The sequence below is a fragment of the Amblyomma mixtum genome, chromosome 7 (genome assembly GCF_055824585.1).
Source record: "Amblyomma mixtum isolate Tamu chromosome 7, ASM5582458v1, whole genome shotgun sequence".
Taxonomy (NCBI): domain Eukaryota; kingdom Metazoa; phylum Arthropoda; class Arachnida; order Ixodida; family Ixodidae; genus Amblyomma; species Amblyomma mixtum.
This window is the reverse complement of record NC_143018.1, coordinates 93,418,611-93,431,567: the sequence shown is the minus strand read 5'-3', so window position 1 is coordinate 93,431,567 and position 12,957 is coordinate 93,418,611. Positions and strand designations below refer to the sequence as shown.

The 12,957-nt window shown below is 46.6% G+C and overlaps 1 protein-coding gene across 1 annotated transcript in view; it reads right to left on the bottom strand.

Annotated features, from left to right (window-relative positions):
• Positions 1–12,957, bottom strand: part of LOC149336872 (uncharacterized) — a 47,241-nt gene that overhangs the window by 29,842 nt on the left and 4,442 nt on the right. The window lies entirely within an intron of this gene.

Sequence of the window (12,957 nt, the reverse complement as noted above, 5' to 3'; positions counted from 1 at the left end):
AACTGCTGCAATTATCCACCTAAATTGCAAACTTCTTTTTCACTGCAGGGTCTAATGCCAATCACACCTTGTGTACTCTACTGTGGCGAGTACATTGAAGACGCAGACTACTTTTACCTCGTCGTGGAACGCAAGCGCCCGTTTTCCACGTGCAATGCAGAAGGGGGACTAATTGTTTTGCTTGGAGCGTACTCGCTTTTCAACTTGCGTTACTCAAGTGACGCATTTAACACGCTAGTTGTCCTGGAGCACCTGTACCTAAAGATGCACTTGACAACACCCCGAACAGTTGTCACGAAGTTTGTTTTTAAACAAATTTGTAACAAAGCGTTCAGTGGTAAATGCTGACTTCCAAGAAGCTTATTGCAAGAAACAGAAACCAAGTTCTAGCTTCTTTGGCATCATATAAGAGGCTCAGCCAGCTCAGCTGTTTGGTGTTAATAAATTTTTGTGAGTTCTACAGATGCCTTGTCTCAGTGACACTTTTTATAGCTGTTTTCTAAACCCAGCACTACATCCCTTTCTGCACAGTGGCTGAGCAACTTGGTATAAAGCGTAAGCAGAAGAGTATCTCCAAGCATGCTTTTGGGGTGCAAGCTTGGAAAGTGTTTTACGTTTCTGTACAGGTATCAAAATTCATTCCATGTGGTTCTGCGAGAAACATTCTTCATATTCACCCATTTTTACAATCCAGTAAGCGGGATGTTGCTGTAAGCCGACTTGGGAGTAAGGTGTGGAGGATGTCCGATTATGTTCTTGCCTGTGAAATGAAAGTAGGTTGCCGCATTTTCCACCTATACGGTTTTGTAATGTGTGCTTTTGTTTTCATTTTTAACTTTGCAACACTTCACAGTTGCATATACTGTGCCAGTTCCTAGCTTTTGCTTTACGAAGGATTTATGGAGTCGTTCATAAAGCAGAAATTGGAAATTGTCACAGGAACACGCCTTCCTTGAAGGGTGCAGTTTCAGCACCCCTAGCAAAAGGGTGCAGATGCAACACCCCAGTCCAAGGGGTGTTATATGCTCATTAGATGTGTAAAATTTTTTCACTGTGTATAGACACAGAAATGCACCTTTCAGGGTGCGATACTTTTAGTGTACAAACGGCCCTATACATGCCCATGTATGTGCTAGTTGACTGTTCGACTGCTGAATCATGGCCAAAGCAAGTTGGGGCCAGCAGTTTTGTTGAATATCTTAGGCTGATTGGAACATACCCATCCAAAGACCTGTGTGAGAATTAAGGGGCTCACAATCTGAGCAGGAATCGCCTCACTTGGGCAAGGCAGTACACCATTATTCAAAATCCATCCCATGTGTGTTGCCTGAAATGGAGGGGCTGCGAAAGCATCTGCCTGCTGCCGCATCTACGGCAGACGTGTTTGCGCAGGTGGTTGCGCTGCAGATTCTAATAAGCATCACGGCCGTCAGTAAACGCGTTTAAGAAGTCATTATGAAACAGCCGGCGCTAGCAGAGCCCGACCCCTCATATTATTTTCCTCCACTTTTCACCGTATACTTCCGCCATTCTCTCCTCCCTATCATTCTCACCCTCCCTTCGTTACCGACCCAGTTTAATCCTTCGCCGCACTCTTCGGTTTGCTATAGCTCCGCCGGTTACTCCGACATTGCGCAAGCAAAGAACAATGCCTAAGAGCTGCGTTCTGCAAGTTTTCAATCCATCCTAGTCGCCAGGCAATAACGCAAAAATATTTCAACCACTGGCCGTCATCTTCATTCGACCTTATCTGAAACAACCCTGCTGGGCTCGACATGCCGCTGGAGGTGAGTGGCATTTCGGGTATATCGCTTAGTTTCTCAAAAATATGCAATCTGGTCACATACTGCAGAGTTTGAGCATTGCGACACAGGGATGGCTCGTGTGCAGCCCAGCGTCGGGGAGCTCTAGCCGTGTCTCAAACAAGGAAGAAAAGAACGGCAGTCGCCAGCAGCTGGAGCAGCGCCGAGCACAGCCTAGCAAATCGAACGGAGGAACTGGGGTCCAAGCATCCTGGGGTTGAAGCAGGCACCGCCTCAGCGAGTTTAGTGCAACTATTATGCACCCGGTCTATAGAGGTGGAGATAGGTAGGCCCAGCGTCCTCTTGACGCAAGGCCTAATAAGTGCATTGATCCTAACTCACTCCCCCCAACATCGAGGAATGGCATGGCATAGCATATTCTGCTAATGATATATGCCTCCGTCAATTTCAGGATGCTACATTCTTTGAGGCCTCAGACCTTGAGGCGACCCCCCTTAAGATCCCTATTATTTGTGCAGCATAGTTGCTGAGCTTCTAGACAGTTCCTTCGCTATACCCGTCCACTTGGCTAAAGAGTCCGAACTCTTCATATACAATCCGAAAGCACTCCAGTACGAGCGCTACTGGAATTTCAATATTAAGGTTGAGGACGCAACCATACCGAAAGTTAATCAAATCAGGATTCTCAGATTATTTGTTAAAGAGTCAGGAAAAGTGTAGTGAAAAGTGTAGTGAAAAAGTATAGTGATGCGTAGTGACACCAGCGTGTGCCATCATGACTCGAGTGCTATGCAGCTTGTGGCACGTGACTAAACTTCGCTTCTACTTTGTCTCATTTTCCCAGCAGCGCGAGCTTGCATGTTACGATGGCCCCAGGATCAGAGAGTGATTCCATAAGCGGACTGTTTATGGACTCTTTATCGGCGGCTTATCGAAGGAGGCTTAAGAAACCAGCGTGGTGTTCTTGCTTGAGGCCGGTGTGTGCGGAGACCATGTGCGTATCTGCATAGGCATAGGGAGTGCTAACACTGCACCTAGTTATTCTCCTGTAGTCCGCGACGTTGTTAGTTGAGGAAATGTCGTTCGTGGAAGAATGCGTATGCAGCCAACTAGTGAGCCATTTTTTTACAGTGCACGACGTTCTGAAACTATAGGATGTTACAAGGAAAAATCCTATCTAGATGTTCTCAGAGAAATTTATAGCATCTGCTTCCACGGATTCCTGATGCTGTCCAGATACCAGCGGGGGTAGACCTGCTGAAATCATAGCGCACAAACAGAGGTTATTCTACTTACAATACTTTTTGAAAACATGAAGATGAAACAGAATCGAATTTCACTCGCAGAGTGCCGATTACTGGGCGCCAGAAATCGGAAGCTCGCCTTGCATTGTTATAGATTACTTTGATGCAAGGCGCTTCTTGACTTAGCAACTCGTTATAGCATGCCAATTGAAATGTACCAAACTAAACAATTAGCAAGCTTATTTATTGTGCGTAAAGAGTTTCATCTAGCACACTGTCACTGTTTGTGTATGTTATTTGAACCTAATGTTCAGTAGTAATCCCTGAACGAATAGTTTCAGGAAAAAGTAGATGCTTCAGTATACATCTCTATTTAGTGAGAGCAACATAATAAAACACAAAAAAAAATGCGCAGAAATTTATTTTTTTGTCTAAGTACAGGAATTCACTTGTATTTCTTCCATTTCAGGAAGTCGCAGTGACCAAATGGCATACCCACTGTCAGGTAAAGGTTCAGGCAGCACGGCTGTGCATCCATCATGCAACAATACAGCACCATTGCTACCAGCACAGCCAATCTCATCCAGTGTTTGGCTGTACGAGCAGCATGAAGATAGTGCAACAAGCACAGGAAGCCTAGCAAACCTTGATGTAAAAAACCCACTAGCACTTGTTGAAGCTGCGAGGAAGGCTATTGCAGCAGGAGTGCTCTCAGCAGAACAAATTTACAGCCACCTCCAAGAAGGATACGCAAACACAGAAATTGACATGATAAATATTTGAACACATTCAAGCAAATTCCTCAAACTGGATGATATACAGAAAAGGAATGGTCACAGCATCAACTGCATATTCTGTTTACACATGAGTGCACTCACTCAGAAGAAGGATGGGCCCACATGATGTGCAGCCTCTGCTGAAAGTTGTACTGAGAGAAACCTCAGCGCAGACACCTGCAATGGTAAGAGGCACTCTGCTAGAAGTCAAAACGTGAAAGTCGAATAGTGCGGACTTGTGCCCCATCAGTTTAGAAAAATTCAAGGCAAAAGAAATAACAAGTAAAGGCGTAAGCTTGTCAGCAGGTATATCGGTCAAGTGCAGGTCCAATGGGATTGAACAGTCGCGCTCGAAATGGGAAACGAACTTACACATAAAATTACAGATTAACATATTTCCCATATGCACCAACAAGCTCAAAAAGCCACGCGGATTGGATTGGCAAGGGTGTCCAGTGCAGATGTTTTTTTGTGTTTCAAGACAACAAAGCTCTGGCCTCGTCACGAACGAGGAAGACAACAGCGGCGGACGCCAACAGCCGGAGCAGCGCAGGACACAGCCAATGAGGTCGTGTAGAGGAACCGCGACCGGGGACCAAGCATCCCGGCGTCGACGCAGCACCTATCGTGAACCCCAGCGTGCCGAGGCCACATGCGACCCTGGTGTCGTTGCCAAAGTTCAGTGTCGAAATGCTTCTACTCAGACTTGAATAAATCAAGCAAGACGGCTGTCTTTGCCGGCAAGTTTCCAGAATAAAATCTTCAATCATCTGACCCCTAGCGTCACAGCGTTCGCTGCCCCAAAAAGGGGAGTGAGGGATCATGTAAAAGCCCTTGTACATACTGTAGATAAAAGTCATTTGACTCACCGTCGCCTCGACCGTTTCCTGGCTCGGACTCCCAGTCCCAACAGTGCCCGTGGTGTCGCAACTCACCATAGTCTGCATGAATCAGACGCCCCTGCGGGGTGCTGTGGCCCAAGGTTCGTTTCCTGCAGGCACAAAGCTGTAGGTGCCATTGTTTTGAGCATAGCGGTTATGTCTGTGTAGTTTCTGTGTAGACCTCTACAGTTCCGTTGTATTAGATATGCCATTGTGGTAAGCTGGGGATTTGGGAAAGTTACTTATTTTCAGGAGCAGTGATTCGTGGTTTCCCTTTTTTCTCTAGGGAGTCTCGCCGCCGCTGCAGCGGTGGCGAACCAGGAGTTGAATCCGTCGCCATTCGTGGCGCCGGATTTCCGCGGAGACGCCGCAGATGTGTGAGTTCTAGATGTCGGCGGACTTTCGCTGACATATCCTCCACGGTGGACGTGGAGGATGCTTCTTGGTTGCGATGGCCCGTGGCCTTCGCATTCGTCTTTTTCACTGGCACCGCTGAACCAGGCCCTGCTACAGCGGCAGTCTCTTGGGCCAGCAGTTGCCTTCTTAGAGGGGTGGGGCGACAGGTCCAGTTCAGCAGAGCTGTTCTGTGTGTCTGTCGCCGAGGACGCCGCTGCTGAAAGTGGGGCCTGAGGGCCTCCGGTGAGGATCGCATGGTCTTCTCACGAAATTTTCAGCCCTGTGAACTGTACCACCGACTTCTGTGGTGGGGACTTGGTTGTCGACGCCAGGTCCACCGGATTGACCTGTGTGCCGACAGAAACCGAAGGCGGCGGCGGTCCCCGCGTCACCACTTCGGAGTATGTCCCTTTCTGTTGGAAAGAGACGCGTTTTTTTGCCTCAAGGTAGGATAGGTTTTCTGTGGTCTTCAGAGTTATGATTTGTTTTTCTGTTTTCCAGACTGGGCACGACCTGGAGTACGCGCTATGTGCGCCATTGCAGTTGATGCATTTTGGTGTACGTTCGCATCTTTCCTCTGTATGTGCGTCTTCTGCGCATGTGACACAAGTGGGTTTACACCGGCAAGCCAACATGCTGTGTCCAAAGCGCTGGCGTTTGAAACATCGTCTCGGATTCGGTATGTACGGGCGGACTTTACAATGGAGGTATGCGGCGTGGATAGAATGAGGAAGAGTAGTGCTATTGAAAGTTAGGACAATGTGTTTGGTCTTGATTTCAGCATTGTTTCTCCGGATGGTTATTCGTCGGGCTGCTATTACTCCTTGTTCGGCTAGTTCTTCTTCCATTTCCGCATCGGTACTCTGTAGGAGTTCATATTCAGATATGACGGCCTTTGAGTGGTTCAGGGTGCAGTGCGGGGTTACCTGTACACTCATTTCTCCAAGATTCTGTAATGACATCAGTTAGGTGCTCTGTTCTTTTGTGTTTATTTATACAAGAAGATCTGCAGTTCGCTGCTTTTTTGCTTTGTAGTCTTTGCCTACACAACTTGTGTTGGCGATGACAAATGCAGACAGGTTGCTACCGGTACATCAGTGTTTGAGTGAAGCATAAAAAACTTCGCAAATGTTTCTGGCTTCTGTGGGCTCAGTTTCTTCACATCGGTGCGACCCCTTTTCGGGGGCCGATCAGATTTTTTTGCAGATTTTTCCATACAGCATGTACTGACTAAGGGTTCCTAATACTTTGTCGCCACTGATTCACCGTTATACACAGAGGAAGGTCCCGGGACTCCCCGCCTTGTAGACAGACGAAGAGTCCATCGGCCGAGGATTGACCACTTCGACCGCCACCGTTCATGGTTTCTTCCCTCCACCTCTCAACCTATCGCCACGGTACGAATGACAGCTTCCTTATGGGGGCTAAGGGTCCGTGGTGGCGCCAAGCACCAACACCTCGTTACACACGGTGCCCGTGTGGGTCATATCAAGAAGCATGTTATTGTAATTAACAATGTGCATCTTTTAATATATTGAGGAATTTGCTAAATAAGCAAAGTAACATACAGAGGTGTGCTTACTGCTAATCAGTTTTATTGCTTTTCAGCGCAATCAGGCCACATCTCATGTAAAACTACCCACCCCGTGGACTCAACAAGGCCTCTTACTAAGTGTGAAAAGTCTGAACAAAAGTGAAGTGTCTTTGGAATTCTTTTGTCAGCAAAGGTTTCTCAACACCTGATGGCCGAACATGCATCCAACACATAGAAGCAGCTCGGGACAAAGACAGAAGTTCTATCGCTCTGAAGGCAATGCCAAGTTTAACTAAAGCTCATATCAGGCCTAAATCATTTGAGAAAATGAAAGCTAATCTGGCATTTAAACTCACTGATGAGGTACTGAAGGGCGTTTTGTACAGAACTGATAGTGCAATGTAATAAGAGATCTTCCTAACGGAAAACCTGGTGCCGCGTCTAAACAGGATATCTCTAATGACCTCAAGGCATCCACGAGATAAGGGAGTCTTCACAAACTGTCACAAAGCCAAAACCAGGGCGAGGCATTCACATTCCGTAATGGAGTAGTTGCGCTCTGCACGTGACAGCAGGCGGCTAGCATACGCAACCATGCAGTGTGGGCCCCTGGAGCGTTGTGCCAGCACGGCTCCAATCCCGTAGCCCCAGGCGTCCATGCGGATTTCAGTAGGGGCCGTGGGATCAAAATGTGCCAGAATCTGGGATGAAGTCAGAAGGCGGACAAGCGTGGAAAACGCATTTTGTTGATCAGTGCCCCAGTTAAAGTCTGTGTCAGTCTTCAAGAGGTCAGTGAGGGGACGAGCGATAAGGGCAAAATCTTGAATAAAACGGCCAAAGTAGAAATACAACCCAAGAAAACTTCACACGTTTCTGCAAATGTGGACGAGGAAAGTGCTGCACCGCTGCAATTTTAGCTGGATCAGGACGTACACTGGAGGCGTCGATGAGATGTCCAAGAATGGTGAGTTGCCAGAGGCCGAATTGGCATTTGGACGAGTTGAATTGATGCCCAGCCGTATGAAAGACACTCAGGATACTCCTGAGACATTCAAGGTGCGAGGGAAATGTGGGCAAAAAGACGAAGACAACAACATCGTCAAGGTAGCACATACACGTAACGTAGTCCACTTAAATCCGCGAAGGAGCGAGTCCATCATCCTTTCGAAAGTAGCTGGCGCATTACAAAGTCCGAACGGCATGACTTTCAACTGGTATAAGCAGTCAGGTGTGACAAAAGCTGTGCTTTCGCGGTCCTGCTCGTCAATGGCAATTTGCCAATAACAAGAACGAAGATCAATGGAAGAAAAGTATTGAGATCCGTGGAGGCAGACAAGAAAATGGCCGAAAACCAGGGTGACCAGGAGCGAGAAGTTGCAAACTTTTTTTACGAGTTTGCCCTTGCTCTCGAAGAGAGAATAGAGCCTATTCGAGAACAAAGTCACATACTGTCGTGGATGCTGACAGTCATGGAGACAACCATGCACATGCTTTCTTTTACGAGTTCGCCCTTGCTCTTGAAGAGAGAATAGAGCCTATTCGAGAACAAAGTCACATACTGTCATGGAATCTGACCGTCATGGAGACAACCATGCACATGCTTTATTTTACGAGTTCGCCCTTGCTCTTGAAGAGAGAATAGAGCCTATTCGAGAACAATTAAAATACTGTCGTGGATGCTGACCGTCATGGCGACAACCATGCACATGCTTTATTTTACGAGTTCGCACTTGCTCTTGAAGAGAGAATAGAGCCTATTCGAGAACAAAGTCAAAGACAACCATGCACATGCTTTATTTTACGAGTTCGCACTTGCTCTTGAAGAGAGAATAGAGCCTATGCGAGAACAGAGTAAAATACTGTCGTTGATGCTGACCGTCATGGAGACAACCATGCACACGCTTTTTTTTATGAGTTCGCCCTTGCTCTTGAAGAGAGAATAGAGCCTATTCGAGAACAAAGTCACATACTGTCGTGGATGCTGACCATCATGGAGACAACCATGCACATGCTTTATTTTACGAGTTCGCCCTTGCTCTTGAAGAGAGAATAAAGCCTATACGAGAACAGAGTAGAATACTGTCGTGGATGCTGACCGTCATGGAGACAACCATGCACACGCTTTTTTTTACGAGTTCGCACTTGCTCTTGAAGAGAGAATAGAGCCTATTCGAGAACAAAGTCAAATACTGTCGTGGATGCTGACCGTCATGGAGACAACCATGCACATGCTTTATTTTACGAGTTCGCACTTGCTCTTGAAGAGAGAATAGAGCCTATTCAAGAACAAAGTCAAGTACTGTCGTGGATGCTGACCATCATGGAGACAACCATGCACATGCTTTATTTTACGAGTTCGCCCTTGCTCTTGAAGAGAGAATAGAGCCTATACGAGAACAGAGTAGAATACTTTCGTGGATGCTGACCGTCATGGAGACAACCATGCACACGCTTTTTTTATGAGTTCGCCCTTGCTCTTGGAGAGAATAGAGCCTATTCGAGAACGAAGTCACATACTGTCGTGGATGCTGACCGCCATGGAGACAACCATGCACATGCTTTATTTTACGAGTTCGCACTTGCTCTTGAAGAGAGAATAGAGCCTATTCGGGAACAAAGCCACATATTGTGGTAAATGCTGACCGTCATGGAGACAACCATGCACACGCTTTTTTTTACGAGTTTGAACTTGCTCTTGAAGAGAGAATAGAGCCTATTCGAGAACAAAGTCAAATACTGTCGTGGATGCTGACCGTCATGGAGACAACCATGCACATGCTTTATTTTACGAGTTCGCACTTGCTCTTGAAGAGAGAATAGAGCCTATTCGAGAACAAAGTCAAATACTGTCGTGGATGCTGACCGTCATGGAGACAACCATGCACATGCTTTATTTTACGAGTTCGCACTTGCTCTTGAAGAGAGAATAGAGCCTATTCAAGAACAAAGTCAAGTACTGTCGTGGATGCTGACCATCATGGAGACAACCATGCACATGCTTTATTTTACGAGTTCGCCCTTGCTCTTGAAGAGAGAATAGAGCCTATACGAGAACAGAGTAGAATACTGTCGTGGATGCTGACCGTCATGGAGACAACCATGCACACGCTTTTTTTATGAGTTCGCCCTTGCTCTTGAAGAGAGAATAGAGCCTATTCGAGAACGAAGTCACATACTGTCGTGGATGCTGACCGTCATGGAGACAACCATGCACATGCTTTATTTTACGAGTTCGCACTTGCTCTTGAAGAGAGAATAGAGCCTATTCGAGAACAAAGCCACATATTGTCGTAAATGCTGACCGTCATGGAGACAACCATGCACACGCTTTTTTTTACGAGTTTGAACTTGCTCTTGAAGAGAGAATAGAGCCTATTCGAGAACGAAGTCACATATTGTCGTGGATGCTGACCGTCATGGAGACAACCATGCACACGGTTTTTTTACGAGTTTGAATTTGCTCTTGAAGAGAGAATAGAGCCTATTCGAGAACAAAGCCACATACTGTCGTGGATGCTGACCGTCGTGGAGACAACCATGCACATGCACCGTCTACAAGCAGGACAACAAAAAGAAGTACACATAAAGTCAGTGATTCCTGTCCTTTCAGACCTGAAAGAACAAGAAGGAGAAAAACAAGAAGACAGAAAGCCAGTGATTCCTGTTCTTCCAGACCCGAAAAAAAGAAGAAGACAGGGAGCCGTTTTGTGTCTAAAAGGACACGAAACGGCTGTCCTAAGCTGCAACCAAAAAACATGGTGCCAGCACCCTCAGCCTCTTCTTCTTCCTTCGTCCCTTTGACGCAGGAATCCATTTCGTCTTCCACTTCAGAACAACTCAACACGGCCAACAAACAGTACAACCCGGCCAAGGGGCTACTGTTGGAATGACGGGGAGCTCAAAGAAAGAGGCCAGTTAATGAGATAATTTAGGAGTATATTAATGAATGCTTCACAGACAGGATGCTGACAAAAGACTAATATACCTTCGGCGAAAATTCAAGATCAAGAAGTTGTTGTAGTAGCTTGCTTTTTGCACTGGACCTAAAAATAATGATTCAGGCAATCAAATTTAACCTCAGGCTAAGCATTAGCCAGTCGCAACTGCTGCAGCGTTAGCCCTCAGAACATGGTCCCAAGTGCGAGTGGTTTGCTGAAGTATCTAATTCGCTATACCGGAAATGTCTTCACGAAGACAGGGTGACCAGGTGTTTATACAGACTGCCTGCGACCTTTCTGTTTTGACTTCTTACTAGAATACACCTTGACAACGAAGTGGGTGCTTGTATCAAGCATTTTTCAGCTAGAATAGCATGTGTGTCTCTTCTTGATATATATTCCAACGGAACAACAGCATAATTTTCCCAAGAAACACAAACCTACTATGTTAAAGATCCCTAGCTATCTGCTTGTTAAACTCGCCAACTTGACTACAAGCTAGGGTGATTTAGGCAGTAGATGACAATAGAGAGCTTGAGGTGGGTTGCAGCTTGGTCAATACTCCCTCCAATATGTTCGAAGACGTCTTGGCAAGCCATTCTGAAGTCGTGTTTTAGACTATCTCCATCGTACGTTCTAGGCTGCTTTTCCAATGCTCCTTTAGCCACAGTTAGCAGTATCCACATGCTACACAGAACATGTGTGTGTGTGTGTGTGTGTGTGTGTGTGTGTGTGTGTGTGTGTGTGTGTGTGTGTGTGTGTGTGTGTGTGTGTGTGTGTGTGTGCGTGCGTGTGTGTGCGCGCGCAATTATACGTGCGTGTGTGTGTGTGTGGCAAGGGGGCAAGGAGGAATAACATGGCAAATTTACTGGGAATTACACCAATTCCTAGGCACACTTCCTGTTGATGACGCTAGCTTCGCGGAAGAGACCGTCTGTCGCCAGGAAGCCACCGCTGAAGATGTAAGAAAAAGGGCTGCATGTAGAGTCTCTGAACTGCCACCACACCTGCATGGTTTTCAGTCAGTTTTGTTGTGACATACGATAATTTTTTTTTTGTTCGCGAAGAAAACCAGTGCAAAAAATATGTGCATGTACCACGGAGTGCACCATTCTAAAGCTGCATCTCCTTTACCAGCTCTCATATGATGAAGGCACAAGCTCAATATGTGTTTATCACAGTATGCGGCATAGCTTGTATATTATTGTCTGGCATGGCTTGTGTTTGTGATTACACACTGACTATAGCCCTTACCCTGGAGATTCTAAAGCCACACTGATATGATGTGTCAACCTATTGTGCTTCAAGATCATGATAACTTTGTCTTTGCATACCAACATTTGATATGTGTTATTGGTTCAGCTTTTCCACAGCATGGTGCACGGCCAAGACGGAAGCGCTGTATACCGTATTTTCCGGTGTATAACTCGCGTTTTTTTCTGAAATTTTTGTCGGTGCGTCTTATACACCGGTGCGACTTATATATGGAATAAACGCGGGCTACTGCGGCCGCACCACTTGCTTGCTGTTAAGGATGTGCTGCGCGATGTCAGCGCACCTAGGCAGTCTAATCCATAGCCTACCACTACCCCGTCCCTTAAAATCTATATGTCACTTTGGGACGTTCAATCCAACAACTTGCAAATATTAAATTGCAAGATATCAGTGGGCGCAGGGCGTGGTTGCAGGGCGTGCACCCTGGCCAGGAACAATAAGCACCACAACCACGCGCCGCCTTCTGCTGCGCCCAGCAGCTACATTTCAGAAGGAGTGCTCAAAGTAACATCAGACTGGCGTGCAAAAATGAAATGTGGCTTATACATTCTTACAATGATTTTAGTTAAGGAGTTAAATTATTTTTAAAATGGGAGCTTGCCAATAACAAGTTTCAACCGTTTCCACTTTCAACCATTTTCAAGCCGCTTCTGTGCGCGTCACTTCCGGACTTCCGTCCTCCATCGCTGCTGTATTGCCTTTTCACCGATAGTTGCGGCAAGGTCGACAAGATCTTGATTGAGGCGTGCTTCATATCCGTCGTTTCGTTGGCCATGACGCCTCCTGCGAGGCGAAGAAGTTATGACGCAAAATTCAAGCTGCGTGCAGTTGAATTTGCTCAGGAGCGCGGTAATCAGGCTGCAGGAAGGCAGTTTGATGTCAGTGAAAAATTGATTAGGGACTGGCGTAAAGCCACCAATGTGCTCCAAACAATGAAGTCTACTAAAAAGGCCAACCGCGGCAAGAAGGCACGCTGGCCGGAGCTCGAGGATCATCTACGTGCGTGGGTTGTCGAGCAACGAGCCGAAGGCAGGGGCTGTCAACAGTGCAGCTCCATCTGAAAGCGAAGACCCTTGCAACGGAGATGAACGATGTTGGATTCAAGGGCGGTCCGTCATGGTACTTCCGCTTCATGCAGAGTAATAACTTG